This window comes from Bombus terrestris, chromosome 11 (genome assembly GCF_910591885.1).
Source record: "Bombus terrestris chromosome 11, iyBomTerr1.2, whole genome shotgun sequence".
Taxonomy (NCBI): Eukaryota; Metazoa; Arthropoda; class Insecta; order Hymenoptera; family Apidae; genus Bombus; species Bombus terrestris.
Window position 1 is genome coordinate 1,083,733 of NC_063279.1, and position 23,024 is coordinate 1,106,756.

Here is a 23,024-nt window from a genome sequence, read left to right on the forward strand (position 1 = left end):
ATTCCACTTTATCGATAAAAATTATTTTCATGCATGCTGTTTGTTGTCCGCGAGTCGCTCGTATACGATATAATTCTATATAATGCAACGATTTGATTTGAAATATCGTTGTCATATCTTAGACAGAAATAATTGCAAAGTATCTCTTATCTTGCATCCGCTGTTTAGTCATCTAGTGTCTACTGTTTATTTTGTCTAACGTGATCGTTTGAAACGTTGCAATTTTTTGGAAAGCAGATAAATGTAATTAGCGACATAATTATAATATAGTTGGACAGGTTCGATCGACACGAAGCTTGTTGAAATTAAAACGAAAGGTATATAGAAAGATATATATGTATATAATGCAAGAAAAAGCTGCAAACTTATATTTAGATGGTCTACTAAAATATTATTTAAATCTGCAAAGGTATATCATTATTTAGAAAATTTCTATAAAAAGATCTGTGACACTGCCATACAAAATTACCGACTGGTCAATTCGAATATTCTAGTAATTCTAACGTTAATTATCACTTTTTATACGAAGGCAGAAGGTTTCCTAATATGTTCATGAACGAGAATGTACGAGATTCCGCGAAATCGGTGGTAGGGAAACGCGTGAGATAAATTCGCGACGCGGTCTGTTCTCAATAACCAATATCTACGAAACAAAGGATTTGCGTAGACCAAACGTCCTTCTTGGCATCGAGATCGATCGAGACCTGTGTTCCCATCGGGTATCCCCTGCTTCGCCTTTATCTCGACACGTTCCTTCGACGAACGTCGAATAACGTAGCCAAAGAGGATTTAGAGAAGTATTTGTCCGCCAGTCGGGATCGATAAATCCCGAGATAACGCGAACTTGTTGCAGATAACGTTTAATAACGCGTACGATCGTGTGTTTCGGTCATTCGTTAGGACACGTTGAATAAATCCTAAATTCCTAACCTCACTTTCGAATATATCGAACAACCGAAGCCATGAATTCCACAGCAGTTCAAATCCACCGATAAATAGAACGAGAAAGTTAGTTTCCTTTGTCTATCTTTTTTAATACGTTATTTATCTTGTTGATTTTTTCTGCGAATATTATTGTCTTCGCTATGGTTATATTTTCAACGTTGTTATTGTGGATAACGACGTTTCTTTATGAAAAGGTTCGTAAAGCTGTAAACCCGTGCCGTTTCGGGTATCATCGAGTAATTTATTCTATTTTTAGTCAGTTCGCGTGGAGGATGATATCTAATAGGAAGAATATTTATTAAATTTAATTACTGTCTCGAGACAGCCGTGACTTACGTCGTCTTGGACTTGGTGGCTTCGATTGGTTGATGAAGGAAAAGAGCGAAGAAATTGAGAAACCGAGATTACTTGGGATAAGGTCGATATATCTCGATGTGCAAAAAGGAAAACAATGAGATTCGAATCAGAGGAACGGTGTTTCGCATTAAGAATGTTGTAAGTCGTTTCTAATTGCAATTAACAAATCTTGGCTCACTGGTGAACTTCTAAATAGGCCAAAAGAACGCAGTGGCGTCGTTAGAAATAACGTACGTATGGAAAGAATCTTGATGTAGACACGATGATGACGATGAATTGCACAAAAATCCTCCATTACCGTCAGATTTCTTCTTTATACGCTTTTTTCGTACTCTTTTTTTTGCGAGTCTGGACCAATCGAAGATTACACACCGTGGCTTTTCGTTAGAACGAAATTTCTGGGGTCGCTCGAATGGAAAGGAGGATCGATGAAGCAACCGAGTGGTCGCGAAGGAAGAGATATTCAGCTGCGGTCCGGAAAGTTGCGTCCGTAATACGCGAAACGTTTCGCAGACTGGCATGTACCACGAATGTTAATGATGAAACATGATATGCTAATCGATGAGAAACATCATCGTCGGATCTGAGGTAACTGAGCGAAAACGGAGCCAGTGCTGTCGGTGGAAGAGATAGAGCGAGGTTGTAAATTCAAGCGTCGAACGACGATATGGATCGATCTAACTTTAAACCAGAACTACGTGCGCTTTAGACGTAGAAATACTTCGAATTTCAGGCTGCAAACAGATGCATAATTTTTTCACTCGACTTTGTGTTTCCATCAAATATCCGCTCGAGGTTAGATCGCTTGAATTCAAGCAACCTAAGTAATCCGAACGAGGCTTAAAATTGAAAGTATAAATCGAAGAACACGAGAAAATTCATCTGGAATGTATATAACATTTTATTAAAGACCTTTCTATATATCACCAATGGAAGTGGTACGTGAATGCAATAAACTCAGGCGAAGAAAGAGAGAGAAAGAGAAAGAGAGATTTACATCATCTTCGGCTATAAGATGAAATGTATTAATCTTCGACTTCGTTTTTCTTGATAAACGAGCGGAACGTTCGAGTAGCTCGTAATGCACGCGTTCACGTGAACACGTGTCTCGTGATTAACGACTAGGAAGTAACTATTTCCTTATTTAATCTGGCAACGGCCCTGAAGTTTCGTGGGATCGATAGAAACGCGACCGATAGAAATCAGCTATGTGAAACCGTGAATCACTGGGTCTTTGTGCTCCTGCGAACTTAATCACGCTAGCGTCTTTTATTTTATCCTTTCTAGGTGTTTGTTTCGTTTCATAATTTTTATTCTAAAGACATTCTTCCAATAAGCGGATGCATGTCGTTTTGCAAAAATTACAAGATTTCTTAATAACAAAATGTCAGACTTTCGGTGACTAAAAATTTCTCAAGTATTGCGTATTCAATTTTTAAGTCGTGAACAATTTTTATACTCAAAGAGAAGTCTTCTAAATACGTAACAAACGTTCAGCCGAGGAAATTCGTACGAATACCGATCTTTTTTCAGTTATTAAGAAATGTCCGGCTGTCAGAAATAATATCTTGAACCATTAAAAAAGATTCTTAATCGTCCTTTAGAAGATTTTTTTACTACGAAAAAATCTCCTAATTACGTAATAGATTCGCAACCGCTAAAGATATCTTCGCTTGAATCTAACAGCTTAAACCAGCAACCAGAAGATAAATGGTTTTTCGTTTCTACTTCGTTTCACGGCAAGTTACAAATTATTACAAATTGCAAGGCTTACGGTAGATAGCGATTGCTGTTCCCCAACAGCGTTATCCACGGCATTTCTAAACGCGTTCTAAGCTCCGAGTCCTTGACGAGATGCACACGCTGAGATGCCAACGGGGGCACACGTTCACCCGTACAATGAATACAGGGAGTCTGGGAAAACCAGTTTTCGTAGTTCACGATCCTATGCACGACGTCTCTTTATTTTCTTCTCCTTTTTATCCTTCTGTCTTTTTTCTTTTCCTATTTTCTCCAGTCTTTTCCCAGTAACCTATGCAGTTGCAAAAATAATGGTCGAGAAAGTGTTGCTTGGAACCTTGATCCTTCAGCTACTCGCTTGACTTTTCATCTTCGATGTTTGATTCGCCTTTTTCACTTTTCTGTCTGACAACTGTCAGTCGTTGATTGATCAATTGTTGTTTGTCGGTGGATAAGCTGGTGGTTCTGTACGATGATGATTTATAGAATTAAAGTTTTGTTATGTGTTACTTTCAATCTTCCACGAAGACGTTGGAAAGGAATAAAAAGAAACATTCTTGGCGATCATTTATCTCTCCACTTTCTTTTTTTTTTTTATTTCTTTGATCCTTTCACCCATCAACCCTTATCTCTTAACTACAAATGTCTACATTTTTCCTATTATCACAAAAGTACAATCTCTAGGATTATTTCGTGATTTTACTTATCGAATGATCGTGTTGTAAGAATTAGAAAATTCGTTTCTTTACGATCGAAGATAGCCCAATGCCGAGTAGTTTTTAAAATGTTTTAATACATTATGGTAATGAAATAAATCCTCGGATAAATATTAGATACGAGTGGTTTATGGTTTTGAGTTATTGCTTCAAACGACGGAATTGCTGCCAGAATTTATTGGCATAGATATCCAAATGGATTATTTAGAAGTCACATCAACCTACCGTTAACTATATTAAAAAGGTTATCTCTGTGAATATAATAACATATCGATAAATTCGATATACAAGCGATTCTAACAAACCGACAAACAAGCTGATTTTAGAAGGTTCGTTTCGCAGAGACTAATCACGATCGATCGAGGGGAAAACGTATGAAATAAGTTTTATACGCGAGAATCGAACGCTGAAGGTTATTCGGTTACGTAATCGAATAGCACAGTGACCCACAGACCTTTTTCTCTTGCTCTTTTCTTCTTCCTTCATGCTTTCTACAATCGCAACCTCTCCTTGAACCATCCTCGTGCCTTCTGGAGATCGTCGCCGGCTCGAGGAACGCGCAGCTTACTTCAATTAACGTGCACATCCCTGGATCATCGATCCATCCACATCAAACTGTGTCGTCTAACGTTATCTTGAATGGTTTTGAACGAGGAATCGTTCGGAATCGAGATTCTTATCGAACATCTTTTCTACGTAAGAAAAAGCCGCTTACCTTTTTTCTTCGATGATACATAGAATCTTTAACAATGGAGACAAGTTATAAATCACGATGAGTAGACTTTTCATCGATGATAGGTCGTGTTTTGATGACTTGGAGGTTTCTTTCGTACGAGCTCTGAGAGAATATTAAAATAGATACTTTTTTTTTCTAAATATCGCTGATTTCAAAGCTTCTTTTCTTTGAACTTTAGAAAAGTAGAAAATTAATTTTATTTAATCGTGGAAATTGCTATTGAAAATTTTGATTTTGGTTCGATGAAATATTTTATCGTGCATTATGAGACTTGTCTTTGACTTGTTTCGAAGCTTTGAATATTCGAAGTTCGTGAGAGAAGGAAAAAATAAAGGCAGAAATCGAATTGCGTGAATCGTTGAACTTTCTCCCAAAGAAATATTCGTCGCTGTAAACACCGCGTTCGTTTTAAAGCAGCGATTCTTCTCTTTCGTTCAAATAGAAAGCGCGTCGAATTTTGATTTATAGATGACCCCCTGAATATTTATAGGATCATTCGAACGCAACCTCTGCTTGAAACAATTCCGAAACCGTCGAAAACTTCTTCAAACTTTATTATTACTATTACTCCCTGCTATTCCCTCAATTTCTCTCAAATCTCCACATTCGTCTAAAAATTATTCGTAATAATAACTTCGCGCTATAACGAAAAAGGGGACGAAAGATAACGAAATAAAACAATTGAATTATTTCAGCGAAAGTATTTCAATATTTTCATTTACGCGTATCATTCGTTTCAATAATATTTCCTTTTAATTCCGATCGCAATTACTTCGCAGTGTTGTCTGACTCTTGTCAGGAAAATATAACAAAGTAAAGATACCATTGACAATTCATTCCGAATAGTATCCCTTCTTAACATCAACAGCCACTTCGTATCCTTATCGAAGAAAAATAGAATGAAATAATTGACGGAAGTACAATACGTACTCCAGTGTTTCCATTTGAAAATTTTCTAACTGCGTAAAGGTGAAAAGCGGCACGCTGTTGTCACGTAGGAGACACAAGAAATCGCGAAAATGACAGATCACCTGTGATCACCTCGCGTCGCAGTTCGAACGTTTCACAAATAAGGTGAAGAAATTGAACTTTATGTATGGTAATAGAATTTATTATGCGAATCCAACAGAGTAACGGTTCAAAGCGTTAATTTGGGAGGGTTTTCATACTGAGGTTTTGGTCCCTCTGGAGGGGTTATCATATCAGGGATGTATATCATAAGTGGCTATTCCGTTACTCTCTGGTTACTGTTCGATAGCTGTGGCATGCAGGATGTTTAGTCTATCCTATTACTGTTGCTGAGCGTGTGATGTTCTTGAGCGTGTAACACTGTCATGCTTGATTAAAATTGCTATTTGCAAGTTCAAAGGATTTTAGGAAACTAAAGTTTGATTATTTTTTTAGAGAGAGAAGAATGGTACGGACAGTTGCAAAGGCTTTCTTTTTGTCGTGGCTTGGTCGCGAATGGGAAAGTCGAGTCAACCGAGCCGGTGGCACAGGGTGAGCAAAAGAAGAGAAGCGCGAGGAGAAGGCAAAGTTTCGAAATACGAGATGCGCATAATTATACGCGCCTACTTAGCTGCATCGGGAATGCAACGTAGTCCTCCGTTTTTCTGGCACGCCCCGTGTCTACCTTTCGATCGGCCTTTGTCCGTCCCTGCTGCGACTCCCATTTATGGCTTATGAACCTTATAATCCGCCTCGTCCCCTCGTAATTCAACGCCCTCCTAACTGTTGTTTCATCCAACGATGTGACGCAAAATTCGCGTCAAGTCACTGTAATTGCCTCGATCGAACTCGTGACGAATGGTAAATCACGGATAAAATGTCTTTTCGAAAGGAAATTTCAAAGTTGATTCCAGGTTGCCGATGTTTCGAATTCGATTGCAGGTTCAAGCAGAATTTTAAACCTGCTACGTTCTTCCAATTTTTATATTCCGATTTCATTCTTGATTCAACGAAGGAAAAGATTTACCGTATTCTAGTAACGTGTTTCCTCTTAAGAAAAATAACAGCGCTAATGTAATTGCAAGATGTTTTATATAACACGCGTAATATGGACATAAAAGTCTTCTACGCGAGCCAATGCACGATTTGCAATGCTATAATAAATATTTGCTTCAAGATATTCGTCGCAACACAAATACAAGAAGTGGACATTGAAATCAATACGATTATGAAAAACGATTGCCTAATTAATTTCGGCAACGTACCTGCTTGCCTTCGGTTTTAACAAGTTTCGACATTTTTGTCCTTTTCTTAAATAGAACATCCATGATACTATATTAGAGAATACTGTAGCTAGAAATCGTATTAAGGGAGCTAAATAATGACACGAAGAATTAAAAAAGTATTCCTACGTAACACGTGACTCTTTTCTACTCCCTTAAATGAAACAAATCGGAAGAAGAAACTTTTCGCAGAAGATACAATGTTATTTATATGGGTTAGATGATGAATCGTAGATCAAAGAAAGGAAAAGATTCGATGCCGATCACGCGCCGGAAGAAGACTATTTCGTATGATCGACACACACCACCGACGACGTGATTTTCACCTTGACCGTGGACGGGTCATCGTCCATCGTTCTACCTTTGCTGATACTCCTGTTGTCGGGCCTCGTATTTGATGTGGGGCACTCGCCTCGATGTCGTTAACACCGATAACATCGTCCCTTTTGGCATGTGTATAAAACATTCCATTCGAGAAAGTAGGCTAATTTTGGGACTGAATTATCGAGCTAATCGATCGATCCTCGTGAATGTTGTTTATCGAGACGTGGAATGAAGATCCGCAGTCTACTAACGACAAATTCTCAGTTACCCCGGTTTCAGCTAAGCGTAGATTATAGAGCGGTCATCCCCGTTGGAAAGAAGAAAGGTGGTTTACCTTGCAGCAGCTGCCCACGTCAAGCTATGTAAGAAGCCGAGCTTCTGTAAAAGAGAAAAAAGAAGCTAAGAAGAATGGAAAGTTATTCTCGTAGAGAGTAAACCGCTGCTTCTCGGCGATTGCGAGACATTATCACGTTTAATTGTCGTTCTCGCGTTCAATTAGCATCGTGAGAATGCTAACTCGACAAAATTTCTGATGACATTTCTTAGAAGACTGCGAGTTAAAGGTCAACTAATATAATTATACGTCTTCTCACGACTCCATTTGCTACGTTTATAAATCCTCTACATTCCGTTTCGTATTTCCTTCTTTCTCATTCATGCTGCATCTTGTTTTCATTTTGAATCGGTTTGCAAATTTTCTTAGCTTAATTCCTAAGGAATAATCGGAAAAGATGGAAAAGGTACGAGTCTTTGTCCGCATTGTCCGATGACCGATCAACTCACGTTGATCAGCGATACAGGCGATCTATTAGAGAAAAGCGTGAATCGATGGCGAATCGATATCGAGCTGGCCGTGGCGTCTATTACGAGGAATAACGGAAGGCTGTTCCTGCAAGGTAAACCACCTTCCTTCTGATCTACGAACAGGTCAGTCGACGCGTGTGCTCGCCTGAGCAGAATTTCTCTTTCGATTCCCTTTCATAGAATCACCGTGAACATGAAGAAACGATCTCTCCTAGTCTGTTCTAATGTAAGAATCGTGCCAAAGAAACTCCTGTCGGCTATTATCGTAGCTATATATCGTGAAATATACCTATTTCAACGAAATGGATTCATTGTTTAAATGGAATTAAAATTTAACATCTGATATCTAATTCGTACATCAATTAACCATTTAAAAGCCTCTTTTATTTTCGGAGTAATCAATTTCTGAGCTACAAATCAAATAATGTAAGTTTCTCTAAACCGATAGAAAAGTCATAGCGATTAATTGCGACGGTGATATTCGAAACTGAGAGGCAAATCGACGAACCGTACTCTTAAACTTTTATGCTTGCTATATTATACTAAGAATTTGTATATATAATTATGTAAGTTTATTGTGGAGAATCGTGGATCTTAATCGTCGAAATAAAAGTAAAGGAACACTAAGAATACACTTAGAATGTATATTAAAATAGTTTTAGATTTATTTAATAAACGATTTGCAGGATCTTCGTCGATATACATTTGCACGCGTCTCAGCACTCTCTTTGTCTCACCATCTTCCATACCACACTGCTAACGGAACAGTTGCATTCATCTGTTTTTCCAGACGCTATGCACACACGTTCTTCCATACACTCATATTCACATACGTGTGTCACTACTACGCGGCTAATCTAGTCTAGCACACAAAATTACACATATCTCAATATTTATATTATAATATGATGGTTCCTTTGTCACTAATCCGTACATATACGTATTTTATAAATCCTTACAAACTTACACAAATCACCTAAATGTAAGATCTTTTAATTCATGTTTTCCAACGTAGTATATCTTAGAATAATCCAGAATCTAAACCAGTATGCGTTGATAAATCGTGTAAGATTTTTAGCAGCGCATATCGCGATATCTCGAGCCTTTGTTGAGTTCGGAGAATTCCATGCTTCGATAGCACGATCGAGATCGACGTGACGCCGATAGTCATGTTTCGCGCGACGTCACGTTTGCAACTAGAATACCGTCTCTTTGTAAAATAGGCTGGATACATATTGCTCGATAGAAGCAGAGTTCTACGACCATTTTGTTTTCGCTTCGAGCGACGAGAATGTTTAATTCGAGGCACGTGTAGCACGCTGGATCTCCATAAAACGTGTCGCGAGCCAAGACAAAGGAAAAGTACTTTTAAAGTCACGGTCATTCGAAAACGAACAATTTCACGAGTCCTCACACGATCTGTTCCTGTTTGCCGGTGCTATTTGTCGACATGACGTTCATTTCGATTAATTTATCACGATTCCAACGATCACAGTCGCCTCAACGACAGTTGTTTCGACGCTAGTGGTACAAAACAAATCATTTCGAGGAACTAACTGTTAGCGTCTGGCCTATCGCTCACGTAATCTACTTAAAATTCTGTTGTACTTCCGGTTGGCTTTATACAGCGACGAATAAAAGTATCGGATGATTCGAAAAGTTCGAGGAATGATCACGATATGTGAGAAAATAGCCGATCGATGATAATGATTTACGATATATTTAAATTTTAATCTCGATAATCTCACTTCATAAATAATTGAATAAAAGAATTATATATTTCCCAACTTTATACGAGATTTTACAAAAATATATTTATTTTCGTTCATCGCTGTATGTGATCACTAGTTTGGTATTCCCTAATGGAACATTTGCGATGACGTTTTCTCGTTCCTCGAAATGTTAGTTTGTCTATTAAAAAATGTCTGACGACTAGCTGGAACGATTTACGAAGAGAAACTGCTTTTCGTCGTCGACATTGTTTTTTATACGATATTTGAACAAGATTTTAAAATATTCTGCGATTTAAAGGTTAAGAAACGAAGATGAAATCGTCATGGTTAATCCTGGATATTTTTAAAACGTTTAATCGAGTTTGTCGAATTTTTCTATTTAAGGATTCTTTTTCCTTTATCCATTTTTTTGATGTTAATTCGTCTTTATTAAGTTTCAACTTTCAACTGAAACGCAACCCGTTAAATATCAGAAACAATTATTACGATTACGTGTAGGATAAAAACACGAGTCTCTTCAAACTCCTTAAGAATAATAAGACGACTAGAAAGAAACGACGGTATACTTATCGTATTATTTCGGACGAAACGATGCTCTAGTCGATCTTTCGAATATCGTTCACAGCTTGTCGAATATCGAATCACGGCCATAATCGAAGACATCCCGGAAACCCTCACCGGAGGTTTCACATTGCTCTTGCACCTTTCTCCGCGGTAAGCATATTATTCACTCGTTACACGACACCAAACGCATACTATTTTACTCAGACACGTCATACGCGTGCATTCTCTTACATTCAAACGGATTGAACGTTTTTAAGCAAATAGAAGCTTTCATCCCTGAAAAACTGTCGAATGAAATTTTCAAATTATTACTCTCGGCATTTACATTTGGATAAAATTAAAATATAATTTGCCAGGGTAATTCGTTACTACTAAACGCTATCTATTTATTAAGGTAAACTGAAACTAATTAGATTTCAGTGGATATTAACGAAGCACGAAATTTTGCGTATCGATCGAGGCGATCGCGTGCCAATTTGGGTTTCCAACGCGCAGTCAGGGCGAGAGCTCATGTTCGACTAACGACCCTTCATCAAAGTCGTTTAACTCGAGGATGTTCGCCTCGTGACTCTATTCGCACCCCTACCCCAAACATTTCCCTTACCTCGATATAATCTGGCGTCGATTTCGAATTCTCCAACCGATATTCCGATTCTGTGTCGATTAGCTGTTGAGATAATTCTGCACGACGAATAAACCTATAATTATGCAAAGTTGGTTGAATCACGGCCATGGTGTAATAGAAACAGCACATTGCACGAAAGCACGTACTCTATGTATATTTGTTTTCCACGCTTTCGCCAAGAAATGTTGTGCGATGTCACGTGGAAATCCGGGAGAAACTCAATGATACGCTCTAGAACCTAGTAACATCATCCGAATCGTCTCGTAATTAAAGGAATTTCGAACCTTTCGTAGCTAGAAACACTCTGCTCGTTTTCTTCGGCACGATTTTAATATTCAACGCGTTTTGAGTGAACATTAATTGTACGAGCGAAATCAAGTATTTCATAATTTCCCTGGTACGAGTCTTATAGCTTGGCTGTCGGTAATCGTAATATTAATTAAATACAAGTTAACATTAATTAAATATACAAGTATTAGGTCGTTGAAAAGTATCTTTCTTCCGCAAACGTGTTTTTTACAACGATGCATCTTCATACAAACGTGAAATCGAGTCTGTGAAATGTCGCGGTGTTTATCTCAACAGTTCAACAATTTATCTCAACGATTCAATAAAATAATATAATACAAAAAACGCCGCGCGTCTATTATTTCCTCGTAAAATGAAAGAAACTTTTCGGACGACCTAACAGATTTAAAAAGGTTACACTTTTCTGATCTTGATAAAATCGCCCTTGTGTCGATGTCAACTTGCAACGACACATCGAAGGTACAAACAACAGACGTGATATGCGTTTGTTACTTTCTCTGTTAATTGTACCTAATCGGGCACGTAGTCTCTAACAACCGGATCGTTTCAATAACGAGCACTTTACCGTATTAGCGGTTTTCATTCCGCGATGCTTGCGTAACGTGTTTTTCCTCGTCGGCGCCGAGCCGTTTTCGAGAAATTCTCGATTTTGTAACGCGAACGACCTTGTTCTTGTCACTTTCACTCGGCTCGTCCGCGGACCACGATCGCGATCGTCCAGAGCGAGCATCGAGAGATCGTTGCAGAACCACGTGCACACGCCCATTTGTCTCGCAACGATCGTGCTCGCGTAGACTGAACCCAGGAAAGTCGACCTTGCCCTTGACAAACGACTTTAAACGCCAAAAACAGCTTCCACTGGACCTTACAAGGTCCATCATTTTCAAGATGATCGCCTACTGACAATTTTACGAGCCGATTTCGTTTATGCCAATTTACGCATCGCACTTTCTCAATCTGCTTTAGAAGAGTATTTTGCGATTGTTTCTCTTTAGAATGTCGTTTAAGCTACGTGCGTCAGTAAATTGCAGATGGAACTTTTTTACTCGCGTCTTGTGTTTTTGTCATTGTCTCGTGTCATTGATTTTGGCCTCTTCGTTAATGCTCTTCTCTATGCTACGTCTACTTGCGAAGTATTCCACACGCATACCTATTACTAGTTGATAAACTATTACATGCAAGAAGGTTCTATCTATTCCTCATATTAGACAGCAAATTTTTGCAAATGTACTCGATAGAAGGAATAATAGAACGTTTTCCTATTTCATCGTTTTTATCGTTCTTTTTTACAAAATTATCGATGGCATTGATTCGAATGTTATCGAGCTCAAGGCGCGCGCTTTAGTGTGCGATGCGATTGTCCGAGGTCACCATCGCCTTGATTATTTATTCCAAAAATTGAAATCGTATGTATCCTAGGGAGGAAGGTCGACAGCAATGGAGGCATAACGCGTGGATCGATGCAAGCCCCGACTCGATTCTCCTTTAAATAAACCCGAAAGGATAATGATTGCAAATTTCAACGCAACGAACAGCCGCTGGTTCCTCTCGAAAACGAGCCTCCCTTTGTGTGTTCAAACAGAGAACGAAACTCGACGCAAACTTTTGCCTTTATACATATTCGCAATTATCGATTAGCAGTCAAAAAATCTCTTTATCTCTCTCTTTCTCTCTCTTACTATCGACAAAGTTTATTTGCATTTCAAACAGTAGCGAAACTCTCTCTCGGATATTACTTTGTATCCAAGCCAATTACGCTCTCCTCTCTCTCTCTCTCTCTCTCTGTTTCGATATAACTATCTCGTTCTATTCTATGGAGCAGAAACGATCACAATGATACAACGTTATTCAGAGCATGCTCGTAACGATCAGGTTTATAAGCCGAGTGATCTTTACGTGTATTTATTTATTCGCCTGTTTAAATCAAGTTGTATTCGTTTCGTTATGATTGAAACACGTAAGATCGTTGAATCGCGTAGAAGAAAGTTATCAAGGTATAATGAAATCACAGTCGATAATCGATTCTTATTTGTAGAAACGTAATCTTTCGAAATTACCATACTGTTAACCTGCGGCGTCATCGACGTTACGCAATGCTGGTTGTACAGGGTGGGGCACCCAAATGGAAACATTCGATTACGCTGTTCGTCTTCAAGGTAAAGAAAAGGTAGCCAAACATATAGAGTTGGTTTTTCATTCAGCTTGAGAAATCGTTCGATCCTGAAACATTCGATATATGTATATGTTTAAATGCACGAATCGACAGTTCTAACGTTAATTAATATCAACGATACATAAACTCTGTGATAAATGTACGAAATAAAGCAATTGAAGATCGCAAGAGCATCTGCCAAAGGCAGGAACGGTGGGTCGTTTAATATTCCCGATTCATCCGGCTGGTTCATCCCGCGGAGAGGTCGAGAAACGAACGTTTTCGTGTTGCACGGCAGCCTGAGGCCAACCACGGTTAACTTTCGCTGTCAAACGTCACGTAATCCAAAACCGAGGCGGCTGGATACGCGCGTCGTCGTAGCATTATCCGTCTACGGATCCGCTCGCATGCGTTAAACATGAGAATGACCCCGCATTATGGGACGACCACGATTTTGCAACGTGTTCCGTTACACACTGCCCCCGCTGGCCAGTCACGAGGATTCTCGTAAACACCGCGATCTCGCGAGCTGTGCTGCTCTTTCAGATTTTGCAGGCAAACCGATGATAAATCGCTTTCCGTGCGAAACGTTACTTTTTCAATGTAGAGTAGAGCTTCTTCGAGAAAGGAGAGGGTAATCGACTCGTTCATAAGGTCATTTTTTAATCAGAAATGTGTGTGACGGTGAAATTGAGGATGAATAGAAACCAGTCGATTTAATCTATTTTTTAAATAGATTGACTTTAAAGTTGGAACCATTCGCCTGTAATACGCTTGCACGCTTCCATTCGTAAGTATTAGGACACCTGCTATTGTTCGACATAAAATCGTAAATTATGAGAACTGTAATGTCAAGTTCATAAGATAAATCCTATATTTACGTCCTATATTTTTGTGTTAAAAGATTCTGTGCAAAAGTTTATTGCGCCAACGCGTATCTTGTTTAGCCGTATTTATACAACTTTTTGCAAACCGATTACCGTGATAAACGAGCTTACAGAAGACACGTAAGTCTTACGTCTTGCAACAAGTTAAAGTATCCTTTTATTTCTCTTTCCTCTATTTGCTTCGGGCTATACGATTTGTAAATAATATCGACGAGTGCGCGTTGTTCTCGCAGCGATACAAGAAGTATTTTGATAGTTTCGACAAGTCAATATATTCGGAGAAGAGATTTTTAGACAGTCTGGTCTCGACTCGGCTCAACATTCGATCGAAGATTCCACGTCTGCGTCTGCAATTCAGATGATTTGACTTTAAAGTTCAAGGCTTTTCAAATTCAATCTTCGAAATACAGAAAGAACACCAAGCACGTTTTAAGTAGAAAGAATCGATGTATCGAAAGACAAGGAAAAAAAAAACACACGAAACCAGTCAGTTTTCAGTGAAAGCGTCGTCCGAGGTCGCATAATTAATCTGCTATAATTACGTACATACGTGCGATAATTTTTGGTGTGCGCGTGCCTCCTCGGCCTTGTCTTCTTCGCTATCAACGAGGTTATACTTGGTGCACCCAGTGAAAGTGATAATAAATCCGAGTCACGCGGTCTTCCGATAACGAGATTATTCCTTCAAAAATCTCTCAATCCTTTTTCTTATTCTTTATCTCGATCTTTATTGGTATTATATATTAATTACATAAATACCATATAAATGATAATATGATAGAAAACGTAAGATGTGGCGGGTTAATTCACCACCACTTTCGTTTAAAAACTTTCACGCCAATAAACGATTCTCGAAATTACACAACCCACCTTCCGATCGGTTATCCAATTTTTAGGAATTAGAAAATTATGCCTTTCGTGCAAGGACTGAGATTCCTCTACGGATAATGACGCGATAGTGTCGCAACGCATGTGGATATCCCGTTACATCTTCGACAGCGTGCAGGAGGAAAGAACATAAAAAGATGCTCGCCACGGAAAGGACGGGCTATTACGGAGAAGAGTTGAAAGTTGAAAGTGACACTCTCGATCTTTCTGCTACTTCTTCGAACGTAGAATCAAGAAATCATTTCCTTTCCTTTTCTCTCTAGGATCGAAGAATACTTACGTATCGAATTAACGAATATGACCGTGCAAAAATACATCTCAATTCCAATTTTCTTAACGTAGTTTCCAAGTACGTCCATCGCAAGCGACCAAACAATTAATCAAAGGATCGATAATTATCGATGGTTCCATCGCACCAATTGGACAAACAGAAGCAACACTCGTATTAGATAGTTACAGGTTTAATATTACAAGTTATTGACATATTATTGATACGATGAAGGGGCGGACTAAGGCTTAAATATTTCCGGGAGATTACCGAAATTACCGGCCTTCTATTTTTAGTTCATTAATTAAATTCCTAAAGTCCCTCCAAATGGGCAGTCTGTCCCTGATACGATATTATAATAAAGATTAATTTCGAGGTAGTCGTTTATAAAAATATAGACGCAAGGAGAGAGTTCGCAAGCGCCAACGACTCTACGAAGTTTATTTAAATTATCTGGTCGCTCCTTTTGCTAGAATCTTACGTAAATGTATACCTACATCGATCAGTGAGTATATAAATTTAGTAAATTTCCCGCTTTTACCGTCATAGCGTCATTCCATATCTCGCGTTTCATTTACGTCTTCTTATTCAACGTTTCATTTATGGTATCGCATAGTTGAGATACTGTATCGCGCCTGTAGAAACGCAATTACACCACTTCCTGCGACAGCTTCCATTCCTTTCACCGTGATTACGCCGACATCGGGAGCGAAATGCACCGACAAACAAAAAGACGCTTAGAATCAGACAACTGGCCGCCTTGTCCCTCTTTTCGCGTCCCCATGATCCTGACAGTGAAGGTATCTCGAGGACGAGACCTTATTCGATCGATCACGCGATCCTCGAGGTTGCCCACGTTTAAGGACGACCAGAAACTTTCGTACCGGAAACATCATCGAGAATCGATCGATCGATCGACGAAGGATCTAAGATAACCGACACGATCCAAATAAGCAGAGTGGGTCGCAAAAGTATTAACTTACTAGAAATTTCTCATTCGCCTAAATTCATCTTTCTCGACTATCGTTCATGAATAATTATAAAGGCAAACATTGAAATAAAATTCATATGATAATTGCGTAGAATTCTGTAGAATTTCTCTTACACCGATCCGATGAAGCGGCAGTGCCCTTCAGACTTTCGCGATTCGATTAATCGCTTACTCGCGAGGGATTCGACTGCGAAACTCGCACCTACTCGTTTTGAAATTCGAAATCACCTTGTGAAGATCGAATACTTGATAAGTACAATGTACGACGAATTGATTTCATTAAGATGTACAAGTGGATATGTAACTTAACTGCATTATTAATTTAAATCGTATTTATTTCAGTTTGACGAACTTGCAGGTACAAAGAGAGGCAGAGGAATGCGCGTGCGCGTTTCAAAGAGGCGTGGTGCATACCTCGAGGACAATGCAACGTGAATTCGAGAGGTCGATTCAAGCGAACGATACTTGAAAATGGGTCAGAGGATTTTTCGTTTCACGGATCAGTTCCGATTTTACGCACGATGAGCTCTCTCCCTCGGGGTCGACGACTTTCGACGTTCCCGCGGACGATTTTGGACCGAAGGTTCTTCTGTTCCCTTCTCGTGAAACTCGTTCACCTCATGTCAGAAGGCAAACTTGATGCCAACTACTTTTATCGAGTTCGCGTGAAAAAACACGTAGGTCATTCGCCGTGAAATGCATCTATGATTAAAGAAAACGACATAGCGTTAAGTAGAGTTCAATTGATCTATACGCAGCTACACTGGCGCACGAAAGTATTCGAACATGTGCCACAGTAAACTGTCCATTCTGTGCGCGTACTATAAAACAATTTGTAATTTCACTAGCGCTGTACTGAAACACAACCGTCATTTGTTTAAAAACAGGACGCGTAGAAACAGAGCCGCTAAAAACTGGTTAAATTATATACACTGGCTAACAGGTACCGGTATGCGCAATATCTCACAACAGACATTTTCCAAATTTTCAGAAAACTACGAATCGTGGAGGTTTGACAAATCCGAGCAGTCCATTGGCGCGTTAAATTTCAAAATACATAAATTCCAGTCGCGCATTTTCATGTACCACGAAATTTATTAACTTGTCATAGAAACACTACGAATTCCCAATTCCAAACCTATTCAATAACTCAACCGTGACGGGACAATGATCGCAAACGATCGGGTAGAGTGGAAACCACGATGGTAACGTTTGCTATCGTCGTAGCTGTCAACGATGGAAACACACGTACGATCCACGTATATACGTGATTGAGTATCGGCTGAATCGAGCGGCAGGTTTTCTACATGGGGAAAACGTCGATCTGCGTAATCACTTTCCATTGAGTGAATTTTCCCCTAGCTGTTGATCGCCGCCGTTTCGAGCGATTTATTCGTCGTCAAATCGCGGGACGAAGGGAATCGTATCGAACGGAGGGAATTTTTGTTCGACCAGCCGTAACGATACCGTAACGCCGGTAACGAAATACACGATTTATTATTGTGCGTTACGTCGTCGCAGTTTCATTAAACGCGTCCTGCACCGGAACGTGTCGAAGAAACGACGTTAACGGGCCTGTGGCCGATTTCCGCCCGCTGTGCCGATCGCGCGCCGCGATACTCAACGACCACGGTGAATAACGCGATCCGTCCAGTGATTCGATCACGATTTTTCGTCGCTTGTTGATCGTGAAAATCGATATGAGAAATTTTGGTAATTCTTTGGTTTCACGAATTGGATGAGTGGAAGGATTTGGGATGATCTTATTAGAAATAAGTAATTTGATTCTTAAGAATCGGACTTAAGAATTGTAATGATATTGTAAAATTAAAAAGAAATAAAGTCGGTCGATTTGACTTGCGAGAGGTTCGATTATCTCTTGTTATCCCTTGAGCCTTTTACAAACTGTTTTGGGCATTTAGATGAATTATATCATTGGACAAGTTATTAAACAACTAACAAGTTACTTTGCTTTTCGACTGTCTCGTGCGAACATACTATCTTTTAAACACGTGTTGAAAGCATATCATTAAAAACAGAAGATATTGAGAAAATAGACAAAGATGAATCTATCACGCTCTTTCTGTGTGATCTTCGAATGAAAATAAACCGTATTAGCATAGAACAGTATGCAACGATTCGATCTCGTATCTTGGAAAAGACATCCATAGGTCAAATCCGGCTCGAAGGGGTTTTTACCTTGTCGAACACTCTCAGAAGTTCCTTTCTCTTTGACGCTTCGGTAGCAAATGGTTTGAATTATGATCATGTATCACGGAGGAGCCGATGATTACAGGCCTTCGATAGCTCAGTTGGTAGAGCGGTGGACTGTAGTCGTTGAAGCGTTCCAGAAGAGGAGAGATATCCATAGGTCGCTGGTTCGAATCCGGCTCGAAGGAATATTTTTTGTAGAACGAAGCTTCTTCGTTCAAATAATTCGAGCAATTTGGTCGGAACATGAACGGGAAATGTAAATGTACACGCAACCCCTTCGATAGCTCAGTTGGTAGAGCGGTGGACTGTAGTTGGCTCGATTAACGCGGTGAAAAGAAAGAGACATCCATAGGTCGCTGGTTCAAATCCGGCTCGAAGGAATATTTTTGCAAAATATTATTGAAAAAATGTAAGATAAGTTTCTGAACCTCGGAAGAATAAAAATGGTTATAATCCCTTGCAACAATTCTTTTAGTATAGAACGGTGGACTGTGGTTGATCTGAGTAGAGTGTAAATGGAATAGTTAAGAAGGGTATCCATAGATTGCTATTTTAAATCTGGCTCAAAGGAACTATTATTTTGTCGATTCAATTTAATCGAATGTTATTCTGTTGGGAAACGTTACTATTTCGATGTTTTTTGAAATATATGTATTATTATGTAATAACTGATGTTACTGTATAATTTTTAACGTTATATTTTAGAAAGAAAATAATTAAAATTATTGATATGTAATACGTAACAATTAGTAGAGTTATTAGACACGTTCCACCACGTCCCTTCGATAGCTCAGTTGGTAGAGCGGTGGACTGTAGCGGTTAATGTATATTCAGAGATATCCATAGGTCGCTGGTTCGAATCCGGCTCGAAGGAATATATTTTTATATTTTTAAACACACAATTTCTTATTAATCTATCGTTACAACTTCCTGAATCGCGTTATAAAATTGTTTTTCATACTTTTCAAAAATGTTTATTTCATTTGTTTCGCTCGAAAAAAGCTCACCAACAAAGAGATCTGAGGAGATCATCTTTCTTACCTCGTACATTAGAGAAGACGAGTCGATTCTTCGTTTGCAAATATCTCCTTTATTTTGACGGATAATTGCATTTTTTAAACATATAGATTATAATGTTATGATTACATTCGCGAGAACTAAAACTGACCTAGCTCAGAGATTGGTTTATCATTATTGGTAATCATCAATTTCATAATTATAGATGTTTGTTCGGTCAACAGATAAAAAAATATACGTAGATAATATATTTTTTATCTCGTTAATTACATTACATTACATACAAGCAGTATACAAGCGGATAGTAAAATCGAAGATCAAATTTCAGATCTCACGAATCAGGCGTAGCACACTTTTCCTAAATCTTCTCGAAACCTGTAACTTTGTACAGGATTAAGATCGTGTAGCGATCATAACAAATAACAAGGAGTGAAACGTCGTACCGCTGAGAAAATTCAATCGCCTTCGATCGGCACCGTACACCACCTCTCCCACCTACAGAAGGAGAATTTCAATTAACGTTGCGGGGCTTACGGGAAGAGAAAAAATCGAGATAAATAATCGAGCGACGGTATTCGACTTCCATCGCCCACTGACCTAATAGGAGTCAATTTCACCGTGTACCATTTCTTCGAAGGCGCGCCGTACCAACGACAGTCAAAAGTCTCTGACGTGGAATTTCTGATATCGTTGTCGTTGACTTTCAAATGGCGAGTCGAAACCTGTGGCGCCTCCAGTTGGACGACTCGCCTTTCGAAGAAAATTAATTATTACATCGACCATTGGAGAAGTTTGCTTAGGGATCATTGTCGATGAATGACTCTCGATCATTATCGACGTTACCGAGATAAACAGCGTAAAACGCGATATTTCAAGGTCAAGCGAACAACCGTCATTGTGCCCGCGAATAAGAGCGTCGCGTATCGATCAGATAAGATATCGCGGTGAATCGACGGAGAAATCGGGTCAAAATTGAAATGTCAAGGAGATCGTCTACTTTGATGACAAAGTTAAACTCGAGAATCTTTGGGACCCTGTCTCTCTTAAGAAACTAGCTTCGAACTTTTCACTTTCGTAGGACTCTTTAAATATTCATGCTGCTGCTTTCTTAAAGCAGACGCTTTACGCATACCTATTCCTGGTTCGTTCTACTTGCCAAGTTCATGCCCTTCAATGTCTCTGTTTCCATTTCCCTAAAACAAACGTCTAACGTGCTAATCCTGATTTATCGCTTTGTCGAATGCACCGTGAAAAAAGCTTTTACCTCTGCGTGATCCTGCACAATTTCATACAGCTCTATTTGCACGTTTCTATTTATGTTTCCAATCGTACGTGTGTTCGAGAACAGCACGGAAGAATGCTAACGAGATTCCTGCATGATACGGCCGGCATCCTCCATATCGAAGGAGTCCAAGCCAGAGGGACGGCCTTGCCACGACATCGAGATACACAGCTTTCTCTACTTTCGCTTACACGCGAGATTTTCAGACCGACTACCGGCAAACTCGTGGCGATTCTTAAACGGTGTTTATCACTTTGGCTCGTGTGCATTCCATCGAAGGTGGCTTGTTCCCGGAGTCAATGAAGGAGGAAACGCTTCACCGACGATGGAACGTTCGCTCGTGGATCGCGCACTTTGAAAATACCGTTGAGTTACGATGGAAAGCGCTGCGAATAAAAATAATAAATGCCTCTGATTGGATAGAATATAAAGTTTCTCGAGAGAGATGTCATTATACTTATACGAGAAGTTGAAAGAAGAAGCGACGTAAATGAGGAATTTATTTATTCCAAGATACGCTACTATGAACTATGCATCGGATATAACGAAAGTAAACTGCGTTTGTACCAAGGTTCGATGTTAGCTATAACTGTGCTTCCAAATTATAAAGTTGTGCATATTAAATTGTATATAACATCTACGATGTTTCGAGGATAGGTTTTAAAATCGAAGATTAAGCAAACGCTAAAATAAGCACGTCTTCCATAGATTTATACGACCGAGATAGCGGAATTTAATTGCGACATCCGCTGATTGCCCCCGCAGAATGTGGGTGCAAACGACTCCCTCGATACGCTGCAAACTAATTAAACGATTCTGCGTTACGTCCTCGCAATCGTCCATAATCTCTAGCACGTTATCGATCCTATCATAGCTATCTTCCATATCACGGCTCTGAAATTTCTAGCTCTTTAAATCTTTGGAATTTGTGAACCTTTAAAATTCTACGCAAACGTTAGAGGATTCGTTCTCCTGAACCAAAATATGACCAAACGTAACGAAACGTAACGAACTGGATTGGTTTCGGAATGGAAACGATGTAGAATCAGCGACGAAAGAAAGGCTGAATCGGAATGCAAACGCGTCGCCTCGACCCACCGATGGTCGGCCTGTTGGTATTTCACGAGGCTACAGTGCGATTTTCTCTCTCGCGCGTCGTGTAGCGTCTCCTCCTTTTCCAAACTGGAAAATAACGGAATTCCTTCGTTTTATGTTCAATAATCGTGCAAATATACATCTTTATCTTTCCCATCGTTTCACGATGACTTATCGCAGTCGATCAAGCGAACGAGCTATTCGTTAATCACTGTAATTTCCGTTCATCGTCGTTGCACAACTGGCTTCCTTGCTACTGTGTGATTAACAGCCGTTTTGCTTTTATGATCCACGACGATTGCGTTCGAGTTTCATGCTTTGGAGCCGTAAAAGTACATCTTCGCCTGGAAGACTGATTCGAAATTACGATCACGCGCCTTGTAACAATTAAGTCAATGCGTGTGAAATGACGTTCCTTTGAAGTTTGAATTTGCTGCGCCGATATCGCTCAATTTCATTCAATTTTATCCCATCGTTAACTATCAGGTATATCGAAGAAGAAGAAATTTACTATGAATCGGTATATTCGCCGAAGGAGATTTATAACTAACTAAATAAACTAAAAACTAAATTTCGGAAAGGTAGAAAAATTCATAAAGATTAAAACGTAAAATTTGGAATTCAGAGAAGGTTAAAAACGTTTCCTATGTCGCCTGAGTAACTTTTTAACGCGTACATTGTTTTAAAGGGGCTCGCGATTGAAGAAATTAAAACAGTTTCGTTCTAAGACTGAATTCTAAAAGTGACAGCTCTTACAAGTGTGGAATAGCGAAACAAGATAATCTCTGAAAAAGTATGTCGAGTTATGTGGAACGTATCGATTAAATTCAAATAAATGCAATTAGAATTTTATTATGTAAAACGATATTTGACGTGCACAGACCTAATCGAGTAGTTAAACAAAATAAAATTCGTTGGAGTATTTTAACAAATGAATCAAAGATTCGTCTCGGTTTTCCAGGTGGTAAGAAACTGATCAAACATCAGTAACAATAAATGGTTCCAAGCGGCAGACCTTGAGCGGCCATTATGGGCGTTAGACTACGAGCAAAGAGAATTTCGCGGCGCTAGCAAGCTGGAAAGGTCCTTTCTCGCGTTCGACCTACAAGCCAGAAGAATGCAGTCGTCGTTTTCTCGGCCAGAACG

General features: G+C 39.3%; 3 non-coding genes across 3 annotated transcripts; all 3 read left to right on the forward strand.

Moving 5' to 3' along the window:
- The first annotated feature begins 18,567 nt into the window (after window positions 1-18,567).
- TRNAY-GUA lies at window positions 18,568-18,669 on the forward strand. The gene is made up of 2 exons: window positions 18,568-18,604; window positions 18,634-18,669. It is a non-coding gene; the product is annotated as a tRNA-Tyr (tRNA).
- An 89-nt stretch (window positions 18,670-18,758) lies between these two features.
- TRNAY-GUA lies at window positions 18,759-18,864 on the forward strand. Its single transcript has 2 exons — window positions 18,759-18,795; window positions 18,829-18,864. It is a non-coding gene; the product is annotated as a tRNA-Tyr (tRNA).
- A 399-nt stretch (window positions 18,865-19,263) lies between these two features.
- Window positions 19,264-19,358, forward strand: TRNAY-GUA. The gene is made up of 2 exons: window positions 19,264-19,300; window positions 19,323-19,358. It is a non-coding gene; the product is annotated as a tRNA-Tyr (tRNA).
- Window positions 19,359-23,024: the final 3,666 nt, after the last annotated feature.